Below are 24794 nucleotides of genomic sequence, written 5' to 3' on the forward strand. Positions count from 1 at the left end.
CAAAAATACCACTTCCGTCCCTAAAATTGGACACTCAGTACTAACCCTTTTCAGGATTTGCACACACAGCTCCGGCAGCTTCTATCTGCCCTATATTTTTCTTGTTCCATTCTGTATTCATAGGAGCTATTTTTGCCAAGGATATGTATGTATAAGATTGCTAAGATTATGGCTGTTTATTGTTTTGCTTTGGAGAACTTGCCATTCCAAATCAAGGCCTTGGTTTTTTTCCCCACTCAGGTTCATTCATTCTCCTTAATTGCCTCCATTTTCTCTTTTCCTTGTTTTTTTAAAAAAACAACTAAAGGTCACAGCAGTTAAATGACCTTACTCAAATACGAAGACTGACACTTCTAAACACAGGGTAACAAATGCTCCCTATTGTTTCATACAACCCACCTCTCTCAATGAGTCAAAAAAGTATTTTGGAAACTGCCGAAAAGTAGAAAGAGTAATTTAGAACATATATTTCCTGCAACATTCTTCTTTCTTTACTCCTTTTGTTCCCAGTGTTTCTTTTTCAGTTTGAGAGTAAAACTTGTTTATTAATTGATTTGCCTAATGACCACACTCCTTTAGGTTTTTGTTGGGACTACTTAAAGATGGCAGCAGGACTGACCTCTACAAAGCAAGTAGGCCAAAATGCCAGGTACAGTTATGGATGGAAATCAGTGGTGGGATTCAAATTTTTTTGCTACCGGTTCTGTGGGCATGTCTTGGTGGGTATGGCGTGGCTTGGTGGGCACTGCAGGGGAAGGATACTGTAAAATTCCCACCCTGTTCCTGGGGGAAGGTTACTGCACAATCCCATTTGCTCCCCACCTCACTAACCTGCTTTCCAGCTCCGTTCTCCTGTGCAGGGCAACAAAAGAAGACCCAGCCAATCAGCTGGGACTCGGGAGGCAGAGAATAGATGGGGGCGGGCCCAGTCAGAGGTGTTATTTGCCAGTTCTCTGAACTACCCAAAATTTCCGCTACTGGTTTTCCAAAACTGGTCAGAACCTGCTGAATACCACCTCTGATTGAAACTGTTTCTGCACACATTAGGATTGTTACACATATTCAAAGAAATGTGGATTCAGTCATGGTTGGCCCCACATTATAGATGTGCCTGACTAGAAAAAGTGTTGAATGGAAGGCTGTAAAAATGTAAAGATAAGATAGGACAGAGGTATGAAATCCTGCTCTGTGGCACAAATGTTATCCTATTTTTTCGATTTAAATACAAAATTGTTGTGAGTAGAGGAGGTAATGAGCAACACATTATCTCTGAGCTATGGATTTAAAACTAGATCTCTAAGAATGCCTTCATTATTTACTTCAAGATAACAAAACATCAGGAGACATTGAAAAACCAAAGTATTTTTAAAAACGTGAAGTCCACTGAACATAGCAAAAAGTGTTTCTGCAGATTACACAAGTAAAACCCCAAAATCATAGCCTTCGAACTTGAAGCCAATAATTCGAAAAGGAAGATCTGAGAAGCAATCAAAATATAAATAGCTGGCCCAAAAACTTTGGAGGGAGGAGCACTGTGCTTGAAAAGACCTGGGATGAAAAATTCCTTAGACAATTTTTTTTTAAACCCACTTCTACAAAGCACTTATCAGATGATTCACCAACAGTTAACTAACCACTGTTTGTACTTGAATGCTGGCAATTATTTTCCTGTTGAAATATAGAATTCCTGTATATTATTTACAATTATACATGAAAAAACCTGACTTGAAATAGTCAATGCAACAGATTCAAATAGTTAAACCACTGCTCACAGACAATCCATTATGGTTATGTCATTTTTCCTGATATGCAAACAAAATTTGTCTCACGGTTATTCAAGCCAATTGGTCTTGTCTTCAGGAAAAGCTTCAAACGATTTTGCCCTATTTTCTATATCAGGGGTCTCCAACCTTGGCAACTTTAAGACTTGTGGATTTCAACTCCCAGAATTCCTCAGCCAGCAAAGCTTTGCTGGCTGAGGAATTCTGGGAGTTGAAGTCCACAAGTCTTAAAGTTGCCAAGGTTGGAGACCCCTGTTCTATATGATATATTCCAGATATTTGAAGACTATCAAGACTATCAGAAGAATTATCTTGCCTTGTCTCTCACAGGCTAAATATCTTCAGTGTCTCTAACATTCCCATTTAGGTTTTTCATTCAGGTCCCTTACTGTCTTCTGGACACATTCTAATTTGTCAGTCTCTTTTGCAAAATGCAGCACCTAGAACTGGGTTTAGTCTTCTAGCTGTGGTGTAAGCAAGTCAGAATGTTCACCAGGGAGAGAGGGCGAGTGAAATCAAGAATTCCCATCTGGATCAAGTTTTAATCAAAGCCAGAGAAAAATCTCAGACATCATAAACTTCATGTAATTTCTTATATTTTATGAGTTTCCCTGAGCCCATGCCATACTTATATTGGAATCTGAACTGAGTGAATTTGACAGACTCTCAATTGATTAGAATTTTCATTTCACTTGTTTCTCAGAAAGAATGCAGACCATGCCCAAGGCTGAATACAGTTCAAAGTCATAAGAAGCACATAATAGACTGTAAACACATTTCAAAACTCATGTGCTCACATGAAGAGAACCAAAGAAAAACATAGCCCAAAATGTATGACATAAAACACAATTGAAGCCATGAATGAGATTTTAAGTTTGAAAGCAACTGGGATAACCAGGAACAAAAATCTCATTGCAGGCACAGAATTCTGAATTTTATAACACCTCCTTTGACAGGAATAAAAGCTTTCAACTGTTTTCAATAGTCAGCTATATTTTGGTTTTTGGAAGTTTTCCAGTTCTTCCTTGCAGAACTAGCTCAGTAACATGTCATGACTCTTTATATAAACTGAAGATTTCCTTACAGATTTCCAATAATATTCAAGTCTAGGGACTTTAAATGCCATTCCATAAATTCGATCTTTCTTTCTTCTAAGTATTTCATGATTGATTTGGAGGTATACTTTGAATTGTTCTCTTGCTAAACCATCCAATCTTTTGCTTTTGTGTGGATTGGAAAACATTAGAATTTCAATAGCTTCATATACAGTAGTTGAACCAGTGGTGGGATTCAAATAATTTAACAACTGGTTCTCTGCCCTAATGATTTCTTCCAACTACCAGTTCACCAAATTGCTCAGAAAGTTAACAACCTGTTCTCCCAAACTGGTGCGAACTGGCTGAATCCCACCACTGAGTTGAACCCTCTCTTCCTTCCACATATACAATTTTTCCTGTGTCATTGGTTCCTATACAACTACATTTAATGGTCGACATGGTTTTCTTGTTCTTGAAATGTGTTGCCTCTTTTTTCTCCAATGTGTTTTCTTTTTTCTTTTTGTAAATTTTATTTGAATTTTCACAAAGAGAAAAAAATACAAATAAAACATCTTTTTTGAAAGCAGCATAATCCCAGGTTACATTTCTTCGTACAGACACAAATTCAGGTTCATGCTCTTTTTAATATTCTATTCCATGTCTTATTACTATTTTACATTTTCTGCATAGCTTCTCCCCTCTTTTAATTTTCTCAATTTTATTTTAATTATCTCATCTCAATTCAAATCATTGTATTTATATTTTTTGTCTGTCCTGTTTCAATTATCTATTATCTTTTCTCATTAAACAAAATTTCTCCTGTAGTTACTGATTGGAGTATGACGCCTTTATATCTTTTCCCTAAAGTTGTAATATTCAATATAATACATAACTTCCATTCGGATTCTGCTTGGTATATTCTTAAAATACACACTGTATTCTTAAAAAAAGAAAAAAAATTATAAATGTATATAATTAAAACAACATTCCATTCCAATTCAATTCTATCATTAATATTAATATTCATTAAATTCTTAACATCTTTAACATTACTTTTCAATTAAATATCATACTTCTATGGGAACAATTATAAACTTTCCATAGTTAATTCCCCCCTTCACTTATATTTATAAAACATTGACTAATTAAAAGGTTCCCGTTCCTTCCTAATTCAATTTTCTCATTTATTTCATTTCACTTATTTTATTCACAAACATTTCACTAAATTACACTAACTATTTTATCCCTCATTTTAATCATACGTTGTTTCCAATTTTCTAAAGTCATTTCTATTACTAATATAACAATACAATCTTATGTACCTTTACAGAATCCCTTTTTCAGTTAGATTTTTCACCCATTATTTCTAAATAGGTCCTGTTTCTCTATATCTTGCTCCAGTCCTTTGTAACTGCTTCTCCTTTCCTTCTTCCCTCTCTTCTTCTCTCTCCTCTTTTTACCCCTTTGTCTCTCTACCTCTATTTCTCTCTTCTGTATTCCCCTTTTCTGTTGCTTTCTAGTATTATACTTATTTTTCGAATTATTTTTCTTTTCTTTGGTTGTTTTTTAAGTCTTAAATTCTCCATTCTCTTTCCCCCCTTTCCTTTTTCTTCCCCACATAGAATTACTTGTTCATTAAAGATGGCTTCTTCTTTGTCCCAGTCTTCTTGTTTTGCAGTCTCTTTTTGTTGTTTCTCATAGTTCCAAATCTCCATTTCTAAGAATTGAAAGACGAAGCCAAAAGAACCCTTCCCTTCTTGTGCATCTTCTTTGTACTTTTTAAGTTCCATTTTCAATTCATCCAGAAGTGGTGCCATTGTATAAATTTTTAAACAACCACCTGATTGATTTTAGTCATTCAAATATAATAACCAAAAATCACCAAATAATCCAAATACACACAAGCTGTTTCTTTTTGCTCTTTTTTTTCCACTTTCTCTTCCTGGGGTTACTATTTAGTTGCAAAGTTTCAGTTAAAATGCATCTTTTAGAAGTCTTGTTGAAGTTTTACTTTAGATTCTTTTTAATTCCAGGCAGTCTCCTCCCTCTTCCAGATCCTGCCCTTATTCTTTTTTTCTCCCTTCCTGCTTATGAAAAAGAAAGTTTTTAATGTCCAGAAATCTTTATTATCCCTTTGGCATTTTGTTTTATTTTCAGCTTAATTGCCTATTGATGTCAAAGTGGATTTTTCCGATTTCTTATTTAAGTCTCTTAGTTGTCAGTATAGGGAAGGAGAGAGAAGAAAAAAAAAGCCAAACCCTTTCCCTTTTCACTTTCCTTCGCTGCTTCCAACTCTTCTTTGGGAGCAATGTTATTTTATGTAAGTTTAAATTCCAGGATACCTTGGTTGCTGCTTTTACAATTTAACCCGGTCAGCCAAAACTTTCACTTCTTATCTTCCTCCTGCACATTCTTTTCCGGTCGAGTTCTTCTTTGTGGTGGCCATTTCTGATCACCGCTGCTACCACCTTTGGGAAAGGGAGTAATGGCCAGCTGAGGAGGAGAGATGCGGCTCTCCTCGACCCTGCTGGCAGTCTCCCCGCTCCTCACCACCTCTACGGGGTGGCTTAGCCCCGAAACCAGCTGGCTTGGGGCGCTCCAGCGGCGAGCCCAGACGGAAACCACGCATGATCGTGGATTTCTGTCTGTCGCCGAAGCCCTTCAAAACGGAAATTTATTCTCCAATGTGTTTTCTTGTGTTTATGATCTCAGTTGAATGCTGAAGGCTGCCAGATGTTCAAGACTAGGAAACCCATGTCATGTAGATTGGTCAAATCTGGATGCATTTTCCCCCATCTCCCTTTATCTTCATGTGAACTAAGGAGAGGTTTGTCTTGATGTTTACTCACATTAGTTTCTTGGCCTGGACTCTAGCAGCTTTTATCTGACCATTGTGGTCATAGCAGCAATTCTTCCTGTCTCTCCAGGTCATTCTACCCATTACATTTTCTTCCAAAATGTTTCAGGCTTATCAAGTTTTTCTTTTGCATTATCTTAAACTATGACTTTTGTGATAAGATCAAGATAAAAAGTTTGCTTCTTTCTGATAAAATCTCCCATGCAGATCATTGTTAGATGAACAATGCTGTAATAAGGACCTGTGGACAATTACTCTTGTACCAGCTAATTTTTCAAGCAGGTCATTTTTCATAATCCTGTTCTGTTCCATTTTGCAGATCTGACTAATTTTCAGACTTTTCCAGCATAGGTTTTTTTTTGGTCTCCAAATCTTGCCTTAACCTCAACCTTTCCAAGTAACTTCAATTCTTAAAAAAATGTTTCTTATTGCTGAATTTGCTATATGAAAGCACTTAGAGATTTTTAAATAACCTTTACCTGCTTTTTAAGAATGAATTATCTTGACTTCCAAATCCTTAGATTCCTGCTAAGAGGAACCCATGAAGCTCCAAAGTAGATAGAACAATCGTCACAACCCAAGAGGTTAAAAGTGCTAGAGAATTTGTTCATCTGTGGAATTGTATTCTCTCAGCAATAATAAGTCTAGTTAGTAAATCACCTTTTGTTAACAAATTTAAAAGAAAACAACAGCCACCCTCAGTCAACTGGAAGGGTGATCCTGCATTACAGACATATAATCACTATTTTCTTAGTTTGAATCTGTACACAACTGCACATAAATAATAAATACATACTTAGATTTGCAGAAAGATGGAGTGGCACCATGCTGAGGTATGTCAACTTCTGTTCACTTAGAAAAATAATGGTATGGTACCCTTTGACCATAGATGCATAAACATTTTCATACAACTGTAGATGAGATAGTGATACCTCCCAGGTTGCCTCTTCTCAATTAAAATTCAGTCACATTCTGGCCAGAAATGAAATCTTCAGCAGGAAAATATCTTCCTCCTCAGCTAATTCATCTAAATCAGATTCATGGCAACGTATCACACAGTTTCCCTCGCTGGGTTCAGGAATACAGTACTATCCTCTGGCAAACTGTGTTTGCTGCACCAGGGCGTGTGCATTTAAGAATGCTGGCAGTGCTTTCGAGCTTTTTGCAATGCAAATACACAGGAGAGGGAGATGAAAATAACAGAGTAAGTTCTTTATTCTTACTTAGCTAGTCTTTTGGAGTATCATGTTCTGTGTTAATACATTAATAATTTCAGCACGGTTTGTTATGAAATAGACATCACCAAAAGCAAAAAAGAACAAAACTGATACCACAAGTAGTACTTTCCTTCCAGCTGTGAGAAATTTTATATTCTAATATATTTTATTCTTTATACTGTTTCTATCTTCTCTTAAAATGTTAACAGAATTCACAATGGTCTGAGAATCAGTGCCTTCACTAGATAATGAACAGTCAAGCTGAAATTAAGTTAATCAACTGACTTTAGCAAAATTCCTCAAACCCCCAAATAGGTTACTCAGACCTAATCCACATATCAAAGGATAAGGTCTGCAAATCCAGAGTTAAATTAGGTCTCCCAGAACTGCATGTTCGCAGTAAACATACCTACCTACACACACACACACACACACACACACACACGCCCCTCAAGTGTCACCCTAGAATCAGCACCTAGACACTTCCACACCCAGATTAAGCTCCCCCTCTAAAGGTCTGATACTGTACCCCATTTCTCTGCAGCTGCCCCTAAAAGTAAACTGTTTGCTTTTAGAAAGAAATATTTTTGCTTTCCTCATAGCTGTCGATCTCATTTTTATTGGTGCTTGCACAACCCTGGCACCAGTTGGAACCCCAAATTATTCTTCTGACACAGCTATGCAATATTTAACTACAATAAAGCAAGCAGAGGATTTGATAAAAGTCATTGGTGCTAGAAGTCCAGTACTTCTTCCTTTCTTCTAGCACAGGGGTGTCAAACTCAAGGCCCAGGAGCCAGATCTGGCCTGCAGGATACTTAAATCTGCCCTGTGGGGCTGCCCTGAAAACAGCAAAGGATCGGCCTGCAGTGCCTCTGGCAGCTCCATTTTTGCTGACAGAGCACTCGGGCCACCACAGGTGCCCCCTGATGAGTAAAATCATGCTGTCCATGCCCCCAGACCCTCCCCCAAGGTCAAACACAACCCTGATGCGGCCCTCAATGAAATCGAGTTTGACACCCCTGTTCTAGCAAGTCCATCTGATCTTTGGGGCCATCTCTCTGGCTCTTTGAATCAGTAGAAGGGCCTGATGTTTGCAGTACTGTAGTTAAAATAAAAATAAAGTTAGTCTGTCTTTTGATAGTGAATTTAAACTGTTTCCTAATCTTGTTGTGCTTTTCTCGAATTTGTGTATTTGTGGTATGTTTCTTCTCCAAAAGTATTTAAGAGAAAACTCAGTCAAGCAATTTGCTGCTATTATGATGATGATGGAATATTCTGGCCAGATTTTAGACTTTGATTCTAAAGTTTTAGTTATATCTTCTGTTAAGTTTGAGCAATGAGAGGCTGAACCAGAGCATGAGTGCAACAGTACTTTATTTTACAAATAAAGGGCTGACCGTGCTTGCCAAGCCTGGAACTGGCTCGCAGCAATCAGCAGCCAGTTGGACCCCGCAGCCTGCTTTTATAGCTGGCTGCTGGGGAGAACCGACCAATGGGAATGGGGGAATAACGCCCACACAAAGTGAGTGGACCTGAGTGAGAACTCCTTGAGTCCTCAGGACATAACACCCCTTCCCCCCAGATGCGAACACGCATAGTCCTTGAGGTAGATGGGGGGTTTGTGTTGGCGCCCGGAGCGGCGCAACTCGGGAACATTGTCTGACTGTTCGGTATCAGTCTGTGACGGTTGAGCTGGCATAGTGTCGCCAACACTCTCTCTGGACTGGGCATCCTCGGAAACCACCGGGTTGGTTTCTGGAGTCAAACTCTTGTGGGTTGGATCCGGTTGATCAACTCTCCGGGCGCTGTTGTCCGAGTTTGGGCTGACCGGAACGACCGCTGGCGCAGACTGGTCACTGGGTGCGGTGTGGCTGGGTGGCGGATGGGATGGTTCCCCTTCGACTGGAGACTCTGGATTCTTGTTTGCGAGGTTGCTGAGGCGCCTTCTGAGTTGGTCTATGTGTCTCCTCCAGACGCGACCATCCTCCAGCCTGACTCTATATGATCTCGGCCCGGTGACGGCGATGACCTCGCCCGGAATCCAAAGTGGGTCCCCAGCGAAATTCCTTGCGAATATCGGCTCCTGTAACATAAAATGTCTAACCCCCGAAGTGGAAGCGAGGGGAGAGTCAGGGCAGTATTGTGGGTGCAGTCTATCTAATACAGTCCTCAGGCGCCGGCCCATCAGAAGTTCCGCTGGGGACTTATTGGTGACTGCACAGGGGGTTGAGTGCTGGCTCATCAGGAACCGTGAGAGTTTGTGGTGCCAGTCATCTCTGCCAAACCTAGCGAGGGCCTCTTTGGTGGTCCTGACGGCCCTTTCAGCCAACCCATTACTCGCAGGGTGGAATGGGGCTGTGAAAATGTGGCGAATGCCTAGGTTGGCTGCAAAACGGCTGAATTCTACTGATGCGAACTGTGGGCCATTATCGGAGACCAAGGAGTCGGGTAGTCCATGGGTAATGAACAGGCGCGTTAACACGTTGGTGATTGCTAGTGTGGTGGTCGTGGATAGCTGCGCCACGTCTATCCACTTGGAATAAGCGTCCACGACCACTAGGAACATCTTTCCATGCACGGGCCGGCCAGATCGATATGGATTCTTGACCAAGGGCGCTGGCGCTCTCCCATCTGGTAGGGGTGGCGATGGGGGGAGCAGGACGGGATTCCTGGCAAATGCTGCAGGAACTTACCCAATTGACAATGTCCTCGTCTAGACCCGGCCACCACACGTAGCTGCGTGCCAACGCCTTCATTCTCACAATGCCGGGTGTCCCTCGTGCAACGCTTCCAGGACTCGGGTACGCAGTGAGGTCGGGATGACCACTCGAGTGCCCCACAGTAGACAACCCTGCAAACTGGACAGCTCCTGCATGCGAGTCTTAAAGGGTGCGAATTTGTTATCAACATTGCCTCCCGGCCACCCCTCCTCACCCAGTCGAGCACCTGGGCGAGCGCTTGGTCTGCCTTGGTTTTGGCGGCGATGTCAAGGGCGGTGATGGGCAGGTCCAACTGGGTGATTTCAAAAATGGCATTGACAGGAGCTGGGTCTTCAGCCGGAGCGGGTAAGGGGCAGCGACTGAGTGCGTCAGCGTGGGATAGAGTTTTGCCCGGGCGGTGGATAAGTTTGTATGAGTAGGCCGCTAGGAAAAGCGTCCACCTTGTCATCCGAGGGAGAGGACTTGAGGTGTCTGTTTGTCGCCGGCCAGTAGGCCCAGGAGGGGCTTATGGTCGGTGACCAGTTCGAAGAAGTGGCCAAAAAGGAATTCGTGAAACTTTTTCACGGCTGCAACAGCTGCTAGGGCTTCCTTGTCTATTTGGCTGTAATTTTGCTCCGTGGCCGAGAGCGTCCTGGAGAAAAAGGCGATGGGGGCCTCGGCGCCATTGGCGAGTCGGTGACTAAGGACCGCCCCAATTCCAAAAGGGGATGCGTCTGCTGCCAGTACTAAAGGAAGGTTGGGGTCGGTTGGATGAGCACTGCCTCTGACGTAAGTAGTGATTTGACGGCGTTAAACGCCTGGTCTTCTTTGTGCCCCCAGTGCCACGGCGACTTTTTGTCTAGTAATCTGTGTAGGGGTTCGGCTACTGAGGCTTTATGGGGCAAAAAGGATGCATAAAAGTTTAGGAGCCCCAAGAAAGCTTGTAGCTCCGTTTTGGAGGTCGGTGTGGGAGCTTCGTGGATCGCCCTGACCTTGGACTCCAGGGGTGAATGCCAGAGGCGTCAATTTTATAACCCAGAAAGTCCACCTGTCTAGTGGCAATGGCGCATTTTTCTTTTTTTTAACTTGAGGCCATGCTGTCTGAACCTCTCTAACACTGCTCGCACTCTCTGGAAGAGTTGGGGTCTGTCCCTGGCCGAGACCAAGATGTCGTCGAAGTAGGGTACTACACCAGGGAGGCCCTGTAAAATCCGCTCCATGAGGGATTGAAAAATACCCGGGCAACACTTACGCCAAATTGGAGACGCTTGCATCGGAAGGCACCCCTGTGAGTGACGATGGTCTGAAGTTCCGCTGTTTGGTTATCAACAGGGAACTGTTGATATGCTTGAGACATGTCCAATTTAGCAAAAATACTGCCCGGTTCGAATGTGTGCAATAAGTGCTGAATGACGGGCACGGGTAGGCGCTAACTTGTAAATATTTATTGATTGTTGTCTTGTAGTCCGAGCAAATTCTCAGGCTACCATCTTTTTGAGGGTGTGACAATGGGCGTCTCCCACTTGGCGAAATCTGTTGGCTCAATGACCCCTTGTTTTAGTAGTTTATCCAATTCAGCGTCTAGTTTTGGTCGAATAGCAAATGGAACTCTCTGGTTTTAATCTGATTGGGACTGCCTGGGGGTCAACGGTGAACGAGATGGGGTTCCATTATAACACCCCAGCTCCTCGCTGAACACATCTGCGTAGTCAGCGAATAAGGAGTCAGTGTCTGAGGTTGAGACAGCATGGACTCCTGTTAACCCTAGGCCGAGGTGGGGAAACCAATCGAGCCCCAATAAGGTGGGTAGATTGCCGTTAACTACCACTAGAGGTAGGTGGCCTTTAAAAGCTCTAAAACTGACAAAGAACTTGCCTCTGCCGATCACGGGAATGGCCTTCCCTGGTAGTCCTTCAGACCGAACTGGCATCTCTGAAGCCGGGTAGTAGATAGGCTGGGGTGGAGTCTCTTGAGGGTGTTCCACGAGATTATTGAGAGCGCTGACCCTGTGTCAACCTCCATGTGGCACGGTTTACCTTCTAGGGAAACGGAGAGAGAAATTTTACTAACAGAGTGGCAAGTACGCCTGGCAAGGCGGTGCGCGCGACAGTTTAATACTTGCCTCTGTGGTCCCGAGTGCGAGGACGGGGGTCTTTGTGCAGCGCTTTGGGGGGCTTGGCAGACTCTCACAATGTGTCCCCTCTTATGGCAGTTGTTGCAAACGGCTCCTTTAAACTTGCAGGTGGCCCTTTGATGTGATCCCCCACAGGCTAGGCACAGCGTGATGTGCTTGGGTGGACCGGTGTATTCTTGTTTGGCCCCTACCTGCGACCGTCTGTCATTGGTGAGGCGATGGACATCGTTCTCATCGTTGTGGGCTTCCTCCGCTTCCACCTCTTCGGAATGGACTGGGAACGCTGCTAGCTTGGCGCTTGGGCCCTGAATTTCGGTGGCTGAGTTCGTAGCTAGCTCGGCTGCTAGGGCCTCCTCTACCGCTTGCACGAGGTTGAGGTCTTTTTTAGCTAGCAGTCGCCTCTGTAGGTTGAGATCCTTGACCCCACAAACTAATTGATCGAGGAGCATGTCCTCCAGGTATGTTCCAAACCCGCAGTGCAGGGCTGCTGTTCTGAGGGCGGCCATATATTGGTTGATGGTCTCCTTACTTGATTGCTTCCTCATTCGGAACGTGAACCTCCTGGCGATTTGTGAAGGCCTGGGAGCGTAGTGGTTTGTGAGGATCTCAAGCAACTCGGACCACGGAACGTTTTCAATTCTCTCGGCGCCACGAGTGCTGCAGCGGTATCAGTAAGCGGTGGCTCCGCAGTAGATTAGGAAATAGAATTTTTCCGATGCTCTCCCGCATCCGACAGGCCGACCGCATCGATGTAATGATTGAAACGGTTCTTATACGATTCCCACTTCTCTTCGTCTGGTTTAAACGCCGGGAATACTGGATTGGAACTCATGGTGCTGGAACGGCTGGGCTACCTGCGGGAGAAATCTCTCTGGGACTACGAACGCTCGTGAGTTACTAGTGATATCAGCTCTGAGAGGTTTTTTGCTACCCTTTCTTTCTCTCTCTCTGGGTTACCACGTTGGCTGCTAGCCGTTGGAGGTGTCTTGATTCGCGCCAAAAAGTGGGCGTTAGTGACTCTCTACAGCGCTGTGCTGTGATTCCTACTGGCTCGAAATTCAAATGACACCCGCTTTGAATTTCGCGCCAAATGCAGAGCGGCTGCGGCTCGCAGCGCTTCACTTTCCCCGTAGCGAGGCTAACAAGCGGCTACAGACGCTTCTAACTATTTGACTCAGACCGCTTTCTCTGGCTGCGGATCTGCGTTTGCTCTTTTTGATCGCTCGTTTCGCTAGCTGACCGCTCTCTCTGGCTGCGGATCAGCGTTTCCCTTGTTGCCAGCCGATCGCTCTCTCTGGGCTGTAGATCGGTGGCTAGTGACTCAGCGGTTGCAAGGTGCTTCTGGTAGCCATCCCATCCTCGTCGCCAGTGTTAAGTTTGAGCAATGAGAGGCTGAACCAGAGCATGAGTGCAACAGTACTTTATTTTACAAATAAAGGGCTGACCGTGCTTGCCAAGCCTGGAACTGGCTCGCAGCAATCAGCAGCCAGTTGGACCCCGCAGCCTGCTTTTATAGCTGGCTGCTGGGGAGAACCGACCAATGGGAATGGGGGAATAACGCCCACACAAAGTGAGTGGACCTGAGTGAGAACTCCTTGAGTCCTCAGGACATAACATCTTCAGTGACCATATATCCCAAAATAAGTAAATCTAAAGGACAGCTGTTTAAAATAAAAGACAATCCTTTATTTCAGAAAGCTGTTATTTAGATTTTTTTTTTATCCTTTATTTTGGTCCTTTAACTTTTTACCTTTTGCTTTAGAAAAGCTACCACTTAAAACACCATCTTTCACCTTCATGGAAAAATATGGAAATTGAATTGTCTGTTTAAACATAGATTTATGTGTACTGTTTGATTTCAAATATTTTTATTAGAATATGCGGTTTTTGTAAAGTTTTTCTTGGCTTTGCTCTTCAGACATAAACTTAAAATTAATATTTTTTTTTTCATTTTTGCCTTTTTTCAGGTTTGCCTTTATTTTTTAGAACAAAATATGGTCCCCGTAGTTATACTTATTGTAACTTAGTCTTTTTCTTCCTTAAGGTAAAAGTGAGATAAGCATTACATACTGTATGCAAATGCAACTACAAATACTGATAGGGCCTGTCTGGCAATTTGACTGTTGAAAGGTGAAATATGACAGAATAAGCAGCATATTGCCTGTTTTTCTGTTCCAGAGTGAAGCCCATTCAGAGTCCTTTATGAATTTCTGTTTGATGACTGCTGAAAAGGAAATATGTGTACCACGCAGTTGTGCTCATGGCTCAAAGCAGTATCCTATTTTAAGCCTGCAGATTGCCCTGTTGTGGTGATTGGTTTTCACAATTGGTTTTCACATTTGCCTCTCTGCATCTGGCTCGAATAAAAGATATCTCACATTACAAAGCACACAGCTCAATAGACACCACCAATATAAACCTACTTGCCTAAAATGGAAACGTGAGAAGCTCTTTCCAATCCCCAATTCACCACCTCTACTGGAAGAAGACTAGTAAGCTGATCTGCTGTTTGGAAGTGCTTGCTAGCATGCTTGGCCTTTTTAATTTAGCAGCTGTTCCCAACAGAGAATATTTCCTGAGGCTTAAAAGCCCTGATGATGTTCCAAAAGCCAACACTGAGAGAAATGAAGTCCCTTCTGTTGATGGGTATGGAAGGACACTTGACCAAATGTCTGAGGTACCCAGAAGTGAAGTGGGGAAGTGCCCTTCTTCCTGTGGTAAGTTTCACATTGTTGACTTCAGGATACTGATTCTCTGAATCAATTCCCAAGGCTATGTACACCACTGAAATTATTTTGGTGAGGGTTCCCTCTGATGATTGCAGTTGATCACAGCTGACTGGTGGCATAGTTTCCTGTTTTCTAAAGTGGGTTTCAAAAAAAGGAAGTCTAAAATAAGTTATGCATTGTTTTTAAAAGCCGCCCCCCCCCCAGGAGTAAGCAGACAATTCTGCCCCACTTTCACATATGACATAGCCAACCCCTGGACATCCTTTCCTCCCCATTGCAAATTTTTGTACCTACCCTCCCTCCAGACAACCCTAAATTTGAAGTGAAATGTTTAGTCTTTGGGAAAAGTAGAGTCATCTCAAGCCACATCTGATGCTCCCACTGCCACCTAGAACACTGCATGGTTCTGGTGAATCTGTGTCACTTTGAGGATGTCTTCCAAGCTGACCGGTTTGCATCACATAGGCACTTTGCAGAGCTAAATTGCCTTGTTTTTCTTCTTCCATGCTGATTTTTTTGAAGAGGTTGTGTGCGCATTAGTGGGAATAATTGACTTTGCCTTCAACCTTCTGATCTCAAGGAAGCCTTATTTGTCTCATTTCTCTTACTTGGCAAAGGATGTGTTCCTTTAACCAACATTAAAGAGGAGGAGCCTCTGTGGTCCAGTGGTTAGAGTGCATTATTGCAAGCTACTTCTGCAGTCAGATGCCTACAATATGACAGTTCAAATCTCACCCGGCTCCAGGTTGACTCAGCCTTCCATCCTTTCGAGTTGGGTAAAATGAGGACCCAAATTGTTGGGGCAATAGGCTGACTCTGAAAACCCCTTAGAGAGGGCTGTAAAGCACTATAAAGTGGTATATAAATCTAAGAGCTATTGCTATTATTTGCTTTTCTCCCTATTCCAACACTTGCAATTCTGCACTGATTTTCTATTAACTACTACATCGATCTATAAGCAACCTGAAATTAGAAATGGTACATAAAAACACTGCAATTAAAAATTGCTTGGAAAAGATGTGTACCTAGAAAAATGCATACAAAAATGACAAATATTGTTGATTTTTATTATTCTTAACTGAGTTCATAAATTTATATTTAGCAATAGGAGAATCGGGTGATAATTAGGAGATTCATCTACTAATTGCTTTCTAAGAAATAAATCTTATTTAAAATATGATACTGATATTGATAGGTTAACAAATGCACATAACTCTTAGACAAATTGTTGCTATAGGCAATTATATGAAAATAATACAGCACTTCCCCAGGTCAGGCCACTAAGCTGTATTCTTTCCTTGTTTTCATTCTACTGTACATAATTCTAAAGTTTCCTGAAGAATCACAGCAATCTGCTTGAAATGATCTTTCTTTGATAGCACTTGCCTCATTCTTTCATTGACATCACTCAAGAGTTTCACAGTGCAAGTAGAATTCTCTATAAATCCTCAGTAATCGTCGTAAAATTCCAGGGGAGTTAGGAACAGCTTTCAAATATGCAATTTAGCCCTTTAATGAGAACTGAGACCATCTTGGAGATTGCCATAAGTCTTTCTTGCAATAAAATGTGTTCCAAATTGTTTAAAGATATACTGACAAACGTACATATGGATATTTTTAGACTATGTGGAACTTTAAGCAATTGCTTGATTCTTTTCGTACAAGAACTAGCACCTTTCAGCTCTGCTGCAATTCAGCTTAAGACTTTCATTGTTCAAAAAATAAATTCCATTGTAACTTCCACATCAATAGAGGTCAGGAATCCACATAAATAGGTCTAGTGTTTCAAAGGTAATGTTAGCAGTTGGATAGATTCTCATTTCATTTGCCCCAATCAAATCCACTGCCAAAATTTAGTAACCCACTACATATATCTTTTGTTTATGTTTTTGCATGATCAAAAGCAGAGTGCCATTTTTCTCTATACGATTCACATTTCAGTCAATATATTATTCTAATTCTATGCCAAGGACACAACCCATGTATTTCTTTATGAGATCCTTTAAATATTTCTAGCAACATTAGTGGCTTTCTCCATCCATCCTGCAAGATTTGCACTCAATATATTTTTCACAAGCCTCCCTTATAAGGATTCTTTCAACAATTGCAGCAGAAGCAGCGTAAATCAAATTGTAGGTGATATGTGAATTTACTTGCTTTGTGTAGTCAGTGGTTTCTATGGCTACTGCACATCTGTTAAATGCAATTTGCCATGCATTTTTGGAGGTCTTCTGGCACCTATTTTTGGCACTCATTTAACCGAGCAAATCAGGCAGGCCACCTGAAATAGAAAACTTGCACTTTTCCAAGTTGTGGATGCTGGAAATTTAATGCTTAATTCTCCCAAAGTTACTACAGGTAGTCCTCAACTTACGATCAAGACAGAGCCCAAAATTTATGTAGCTAAGGGAGACATTTGTAAAGTGAATTTTGCTCTATTTTACAAGTTTTCTTGTCACAGTGAATCACTGCAGTTGTTAAGTTAGTGACACGGCTGTTAAATGAATCTGGCTTCCCCATTGACTTTGCTTGTCAGAGGGTTGCAAAAAGGGATCACGTGACCCCAGGACACTGCAACCATCATAAATGTGACCCAGGTGCCAAGTGCCTGAATTGTGATTACATGACCATGGGATTGCTGCAATGATCATGTGAAAAACGGCCATAAGTCACTTTTTTCAAAGTGCCATTGCAACTTTGAACGATCACTAAATGAATTGTTGTAGATCAAAGACTACTTTTTCTAAAAAAAATCCCAGCTTTCATTAAAAGACGGCGACCACCCTTGTGCATTTTGTTTTCCGTATTATCAATTTGATGTCGAACTGAAGTCAGGTTCCATAAAGCACTGAATCCTATTCTGCATTTCTTCAACAATCCTCACGATGCCCATTTTTAGGGACAAGTCTGCTACATAAGCTTTGCCAAAGTGGGTCCCAAAACTGTGAGCTGGATCTGTGCTTATCCTTCTCACCTAGCACAATTGAAGTGGCCTGGAGTTCACGAGTAATCGGATTAAACCACTGTTATGACCCAGGGAGTCAAGGCAAGGCAGGACTCTAGAGCAGAGATCTTTAAACTTGACAGCTTTAAGACTTGTGGACTTCGGCTCCCAGAATTCCTCTTCCAGCCATGTTAGCTCAGGAATTCTGGGAGTTGAAGTCCACAAGTCTAAAACTTGCCAAGACCCTTGTTCTAGAGAGTTCTTTATTTTTCATAGCCAATCTTCCAGCCAATGGCCCTCCAACGACTGGTAAGGCTCCACCCCAGCACTACCCTGAAGGCAGCAGCCATCCGAAGTCTCCCAAACACAGCTCTGGTAGTAGGAGCACACTCACAGGGCAAGGGCAAGGTTTCCAAGTCCAATCCACAAGAGTCCAGGCACAAAAGAAGGGCAGTCCTCAGCCCAAGAAAAGGTCCTAGACAAGAAGCAATTCCAAAGGCACAGTGAAGCAAAGGCCAAACGCAGGCCACAAGAGAAGGACTAGGTCCAAAACAAAAGCTGAAGAGCAATCTTCCAAGGGAGGCAAGGCAAATAGCAACAGGCACGAGTCAAAGCCAGGCTAGTGTAAGCCAAAGCAAACAATTGTTCCTGGCAAAGATTAACTCCCCACGGCTTCTCCTTAAGTTACTTGTCTCCAAGTGTTCCTTGTGAGGAGCTGTGGGACCAACCTCCTCCTGAGTAGCCTTGCAGCTGTTCTCTATGCTTGCCGACACCCCATTCTCTTTGCCCTTGGATCAAGTGGAGATGAGATTGGCTGCCTATCAGCATCATTGCCAGTCAGCACCCGATCCTCCCCTGTGTCTATGCAGGCTGGCAGCTTTCTCTCTGGTTGACCATCTCTCCCAATGTGTGAGGGGCCTGGGATAACATCCTCCTCAGCCTCTGGGGTGCCTTCTATTGTGTAGTGGGCTTCAGTAGGCAAGAACCAGACCAGCATAGCTGCAACAGCATTTATTGACTCAAAACCAGGGGTGGGATTCAAATTTTTTAACAACCAGTTCTGTGGGTGTGGCTTAGTTGGTGGGCATGGCTTGGTGGTCATGTGACTGACTGGGCGTGGCCAACTCAGTATCACTCACATCGAGGCATGCATCTCCTCGCCTGGCCTCTCATGACTGTGGGGATGCTACAACAGTCATAAGTGTGAAAAATGGTCATAAGTCACTTTTTTTCAGTGCCATTGTAATTTTGAATGGTCACTCCACACAAGCAAAGTACCAGCAAAGGAGGGCGGGAAAACTCCAGAGAAGTTCCTGAGACAGGAAGTCTAGTCCTGCCAAGATTGTAATAAGGGTCAACAGAGAGGCAGTTTCTGTAAGCAACACCAGAATATTTCCTTTGTGCCTTCCTTACAGGATTAGGCCAATATTTCTTCTAACAACCGGTTCTCCGAACTGCTTAGAATGTTAACAACTGGTTCTAGTGAATAGGTGCGAACTGGTAGAATCTCACCCCTGCTCCAAACTGGAACTGAGGAACAGCAGGCAAATACCTGCAATTTTTACCTAGGCCCACAGGGCCTTAACCAATCATAATATTTGAACCAGCCCACCCAAATATGAATGTTCTAAGTTTCCCTCCAAAACAGTTGGAGTTAACAGTTAGGATCATCTAAAGATTAGTTTCATTTTAGCAGGGCTTAACACAACTATATATATTCAATACATAACACCTTCCCTATGGACGATCCCAGTTCCAACTCCAAGTCCACCTCCTCCTCCTTCTCACCTGGCTCTAATGAAGCCATGACAACCATGTGGATATTTCAACACTTGATGTCTCTCACAGGGAATATCTAAAATTTGTTTATTCTCCATCATCTAAATAGGGTGTATTTTTCCTCCAGCTTGATTATCATTTGTTTATATTCTGTACTGTTCCTTCCAGTGGTGGGATTCAATTGTTTTTACTATTGGTTCTGTAGGCATGGCTTGGTGGGCATGGCAGGGGAAGGATATTGTAAAATCTCCAGTCAGAGGCGGTATTTCCTGGTTCTCTGAACTACTCAAAATTTCCGCTACCGGTTCTCCAGAACTGGTCAGAACCTGCTGAATACCACCTCTGGCTGGGACCCCAAAATTGTGCACCAAATTACTGTATGGTGGACCAGAGGGGAGATAGAACACCCTTTTATTGCCTTCCCTCATCCAAATAAATTACATCAGTGCCAATTACCTGCTGAGCTTTGTTGAGTTGAAATGGTCCCAACCACCTTCCTTCTTCTTGCAAAAGCTTAATGTTGTTGCAGAAATGGTGGTATTGATGATGATGAGTATATGTTTGCTCTTCTATTTGTTTGGAGCATCTAAATTAATGGAGCCAGCAAGACCAGTTCTCAGCCAGCAGCATAGAGTTTTGGTTTGTTTGTTTTTTTAAAGCAGAAAAATTGATCATGGCAAAATGAGCAGAGAGGCATGACTTCAACTATGTATAACACCCTGAGAGAATACACGATCGATCATTTTCCTTCCTTGTTTTGCTCTGAAGAAAACCACATTTGTCATCTGCGAGCAACTCGATGGCTCCTTTCCAACCGTTTACAGCCTTAATGTGGCCATAAGTAAGTCACTCTTGGCATCCCAACAGAAGAGAAGCTGTCAAGAACTGCAGAAGGGCCTCAATGCCCAAAGATCAGAAAGGGAGCTTGTCACTGCCTTTGGGAAGACACCTGCCTGGCCCCTGAGAGGATTAAAAAAAAAAAAGAGGCTTTTTGGATTACAGGAGGGGGCCTCACGAGTTCACAAGGGACACAGAATTGTTGAACAGCTTTATCAAAAGTTCCTTTTAGGAGGGCAGGGAAGTTAATGTGCCATCTCTATGGTGCTGCATTTCTCTGGTGTTCTTCAGGGGGTATGCATAAGCGCACCAGCGTGCCTACCATCCCTGTCTTACTGTCCCCATTTATCTGAATTTACTTCCCTCGTTCTTGTTTATACTTATACTTGTTATCTTGTACATGTTTGACAAACAAACAAATAAAATAAATATACTTTGAAAGGTGGATCTCTTAAAGCAAGCATTGTTCGAATGTAAATTAATCCCTGGTCATCCTTGATTTACGACCATAATTGAATGCAGAATTATGCTCATGAATCATTGCAGTCATAAGTTACCATAAAAATGAGCTGGTTACCAAATGCCTGAAACATGATCATATGACCACAGAGGTGATGCGGCAGTTGTAACTTTGAAGATGGGTTATAGGTAACCTTTTTTTCCCGTATCTTCAAACAGCTATTAAGTGACAGGTTGTAAATTGAGGACTACTGTGCTTGATTATTTGTGGATCATAACCCAGCCCTAATTATTGTACCATCTTCTGTTGAAGGAATAATGTAAAGTATATGATTATTTCCATCCTTACCAAGTTTGACTGTACTAATATAAGACAGGTCAACCAAGTAGGGCAAGATAGGCCAGTTGAATTTTGTTCTGAGTGATGCCGTGTAATAAGATGACCTTAAAACCCTTGAGACATTGTTTTTAAGATTTGTTTACCCATAATTAAGAAAGTCATGGGTTCCCTGGATAACTTTTAGGATTTATGACCTATGACCTATTACTTGCTGTTTAAATGCACACTGTGAATTTATGAACCGGAGACAAATTCTTTGTGTGTCTGATCACACTTGGCCAATAGAGAATTCTCTTCTCTTCTCTTCTCTTCTCTTCTCTTCTCTTCTCTTCTCTTCTCTTCTCTTCTCTTCTCTTCTCTTCTCTTCTCTTCTCTTCTCTTCCATTCCATTCCATTCCATTCCATTCCATTCCATTCCATTCCATTCCACCAAACTATAAGCTTATTCAGAATGCAATTATGGAACTGACAAATATCCTACAAATATCCTTTTATCCTGCTGACCACTAGGGTCATTCAGAGTCCAGATAGCAAACAAGCTTGTTCTTCTCTTTCTGTGTGCTCTGCTTTCCCCCAATTGGAAGACCACTACTCTTACTTACCCCTTTGACTGCTTCTTACAGGGAAAAAAAATGAGTCTTTCTTTCTTTTCCTTTTCACTCATAGATCTGAAAGTTCACAATCACAATCTTTCTATTATATTGTGTAACTTCCTCAATAGTCTTCCTTTATCCTTTGGGATCTTAGGCACCTTCATCAAAACCCACTCTTTAAGAGGATTGGTTCTGCTAACACATGTATGCCGTAGCCCTAACCCTAACCCTAAATTTTGGATCTTAAGAGAATGGCCTTAAAATCTTCAACAAGGGTTATCTCAACATTTCTGTTACCAAGCTAACTTCGTGGGTTGGATTCATACAGGGTGAGAGACTAAAATGTGTTCGACTCAGTTAATACATTGGAAAGTTGGATGCAAAGCAGGAAGGACTTAAAGCATAATATTTATTAAAACTGTAGAATGCAATTGTGGGTGGATGAGTAAGTAAACAGGAATAAAGATTAGAGGAAGGATTTTCCGACAAGATGTGCTGATGCCATGTTATAGTCAACTATCCCAAGTCCTAAAGATCAGACAATGAGGGAATGATAGTTTGGAGGGAGGGAAATTACTTTCAAGGGATGGAAAATTAACTTAAGCGTATATACTGTAATACCCTAGTGTTGGGTGTGGCAGGTGAAATGAGTGGGAAAGATGAGCTGGCTGTCACCTTTCAAGCCCTTCATGGCTTGGGTCTTAGGTTATCTGAGGGACCGTCTCTTGCTGGTCATATCTACCTGACCCACTAAAGCAGGAAGGCAAGGAATGTTGCAGGTCCCATCCCCTAGGGAGATACACCTGAGAGCTTTCTCCATGGTGGCTCCCTCTCTCTGGAACATCATTCTCCCAGAGATTAGATTAGCCCACAGTCTAATACTCTTCTGGAAGGCACTGAAGACCTGGTTCTGCCAGCGGGCCTGGGGAACCCAGAGCAGGATGGAGCCCATAAAATGGCTTGTATGAATATATGCTATTGCTGGGATAGTGGTGGGTGGGTGGGGTATCATTTTATTATTTATATTATTTTATTATTTTTATATGATGTTTTTATATTCGGGTGAGCCACTTTAAGTCACCATGGGTGAGTAGGCAGCAATATAAAATTTATAAAATAAATAAACTACCGGAAACTGAGTCAAGGTTGTGGGAAGAACTGAAAGATTCACCTGTAAGGAGAAGCTGGGAAACTGTTGGGAGACCTTACTCAAGAGAAAAAAGATGCTACAGCCGGAGAGAGATGAGAAAAGTACCTTCAACCTGATCCATGAAGGCAGTAGCAAGCAACTAGCCATAGTAAGCATGGGTGGAGATGTTCAAGTGAGGTCATTTTGGAAGGTTGGGGAGGAGAGCTGGGGGAGAGTTTACTGGTCTGCTCAGTCAATAGTTTTAGAATACAGTTCTGTTTGTACCATTGTGTACCCTATTCAAATGCCAGTACTGTATGTTGTGTCCTGGTAATCTACATAAAAGGGGAAGAACTTCTTTTTCTTATTCATAGTCCAGGAATGTGGGAAAGAGTGTCCTCTGTTGTTGAAAAAAATTGGCAGCAGATCTGATGAGGATAAATCAGGAGTTTGCAGAAACCTTGCTTGGCCAATCTCTGTGGAATTTAGTTCTTGGACTCAGGATGGTTCAGGTATTAGAACTGGGGTTCCTTGTGGTTGTTTGGTGTGTAGTTTAGTTCAGTGTGTCAGGTAAACCCAGGCTAACATTAATCATGGCTAGGCTACAACCTCTTTCCAGGATTAAGAATAGGCAGGCAATGATGCCATCGTGGGGGCTGAAAAAAAAACAAGCTGCTGTCAAATAGCAACAAAATCCCTTGCCTATTTTCCATTCCCTGCCTCCCAAATTAGGCTTTCTCATATGCATTAAGAATGGCAGAAGAAACCCTGTCCCAAGTTTTCTTGATTTGTGAATTTAAGCTGTCGAAGCATGAAACCTGGCTCACTTGCTCTGGTACCCAAACCCTTGAATTCCTTCTCAAAAGTTAGAGGACATGTCCTGTAGCAAGCATGGTGCAGCTGGTCTAGAATGTGACAGCATGGGATGTGATGGGAATGTCATGGTATGTGCACGTGTCCCAGCTGCTTTGTAAACTGCACTGGTTGCCAGTTGTCTTCCAGGTGTAGTAAGGTGCTGATTGCCATCTAAAGCCCTTCATGGCCTAAGGCTTGCTTACTTGAAGAAACACCTGTCTCTGCATGTTTCCGTTTGTCCATGAAATCAGCTGAAGGGCCACGTTTTGGCTCCTGTTAATTAAGCAGAGTCAGCTTGTAGGGCCCCAGCAGTGTGCCTTCTTGATAAGGGCTCCCCAGAAATTCCTACTGCTCCCATCTTTTGAATTTCTACAGACTGCTTAAGGCCTAGTTGTTTTCCCAAGATCTAGACTTAGATTGTGTTTGAGCCTCCTTCCTTCCTTCCTTCCTTCCTTCCTTCCTTCCTTCCTTCCTTCCTTCCTTCCTTCCTTCCTTCCTTCCTTCCTTCTCTCTTTCTCTTTCTCCTCCTCCTCTCCCACCCTCAACAATTAGTTTTCTTTTTATTTTCATCTATAAGCTGTAAATCATTATGAAGTAGGGTAATCTAAAGACTGAAGTGGTAAATAATAGTAAATAAATCTTGATCGAAAATATCTTCATGAGGAGAATTGTAGGTTCAAATTCTAAAACAACGAGGAAAAGATAGGAAACGATTTATTGCCTCACAGCCCAACCTACTGTATTTTAGATACAGTAATTCCTGGAGAGGAGAGGAGAGACATTCTCTGTTGGGTTGTTTTGGTGGGAAGTTTAGTTGGGTTGTTTTGGGTTGTTTTGGCTGGGGAAGTTTAGTGGCTACCCTCTTTTTCTTTTGGGCTTGAAAAATTTTGATCTTCAAAAGATGAGAAGAAGAAGCAGGGAAGAAATGTTTAACAGCCCAATTTGTACTGAAATAGCTGTATTATTATGAAACAGCACAATAATCCATCAGGAATGCAGTGCTTCTAAAGAGTATAGATTGGAAGTACAACTAGTTGATCTTGCAATATGCTTACCCCTACTGAGCTGTACTCATCTTTCATGGTTTCCTGGCCTAAAGATGATGCTAACTGTGACTTTAGACTCAGAGTTTTGAAAGATCAGTAATTTGAAAGGCAGCTTCCCTGGCTGTCGAAAGCTGTTGGCTACTATTGTTTTAATCCATTTTCACATCTTACATTTGGGTGTTCTGGTAAAGCCAATTTCAGAAATGCAGTCACGATCCAATTTCACTGGATGCCACTGGAGGCTTAGCTTTGCTATTCAGTTGCTTCTCTCTGAGTCGTTTTGGGTTCTTGGGCATTTTATCTTTTCTGTTTTTTACCTCATAATCTTGATTTGGTTATCTAGTATCTGCAGAGG

The sequence above is a fragment of the Pseudonaja textilis genome, chromosome 1 (assembly GCF_049901715.1).
Source record: "Pseudonaja textilis isolate UNSWEBS1 chromosome 1, rPseTex1.2, whole genome shotgun sequence".
NCBI lineage: Eukaryota > Metazoa > Chordata > Lepidosauria > Squamata > Elapidae > Pseudonaja > Pseudonaja textilis.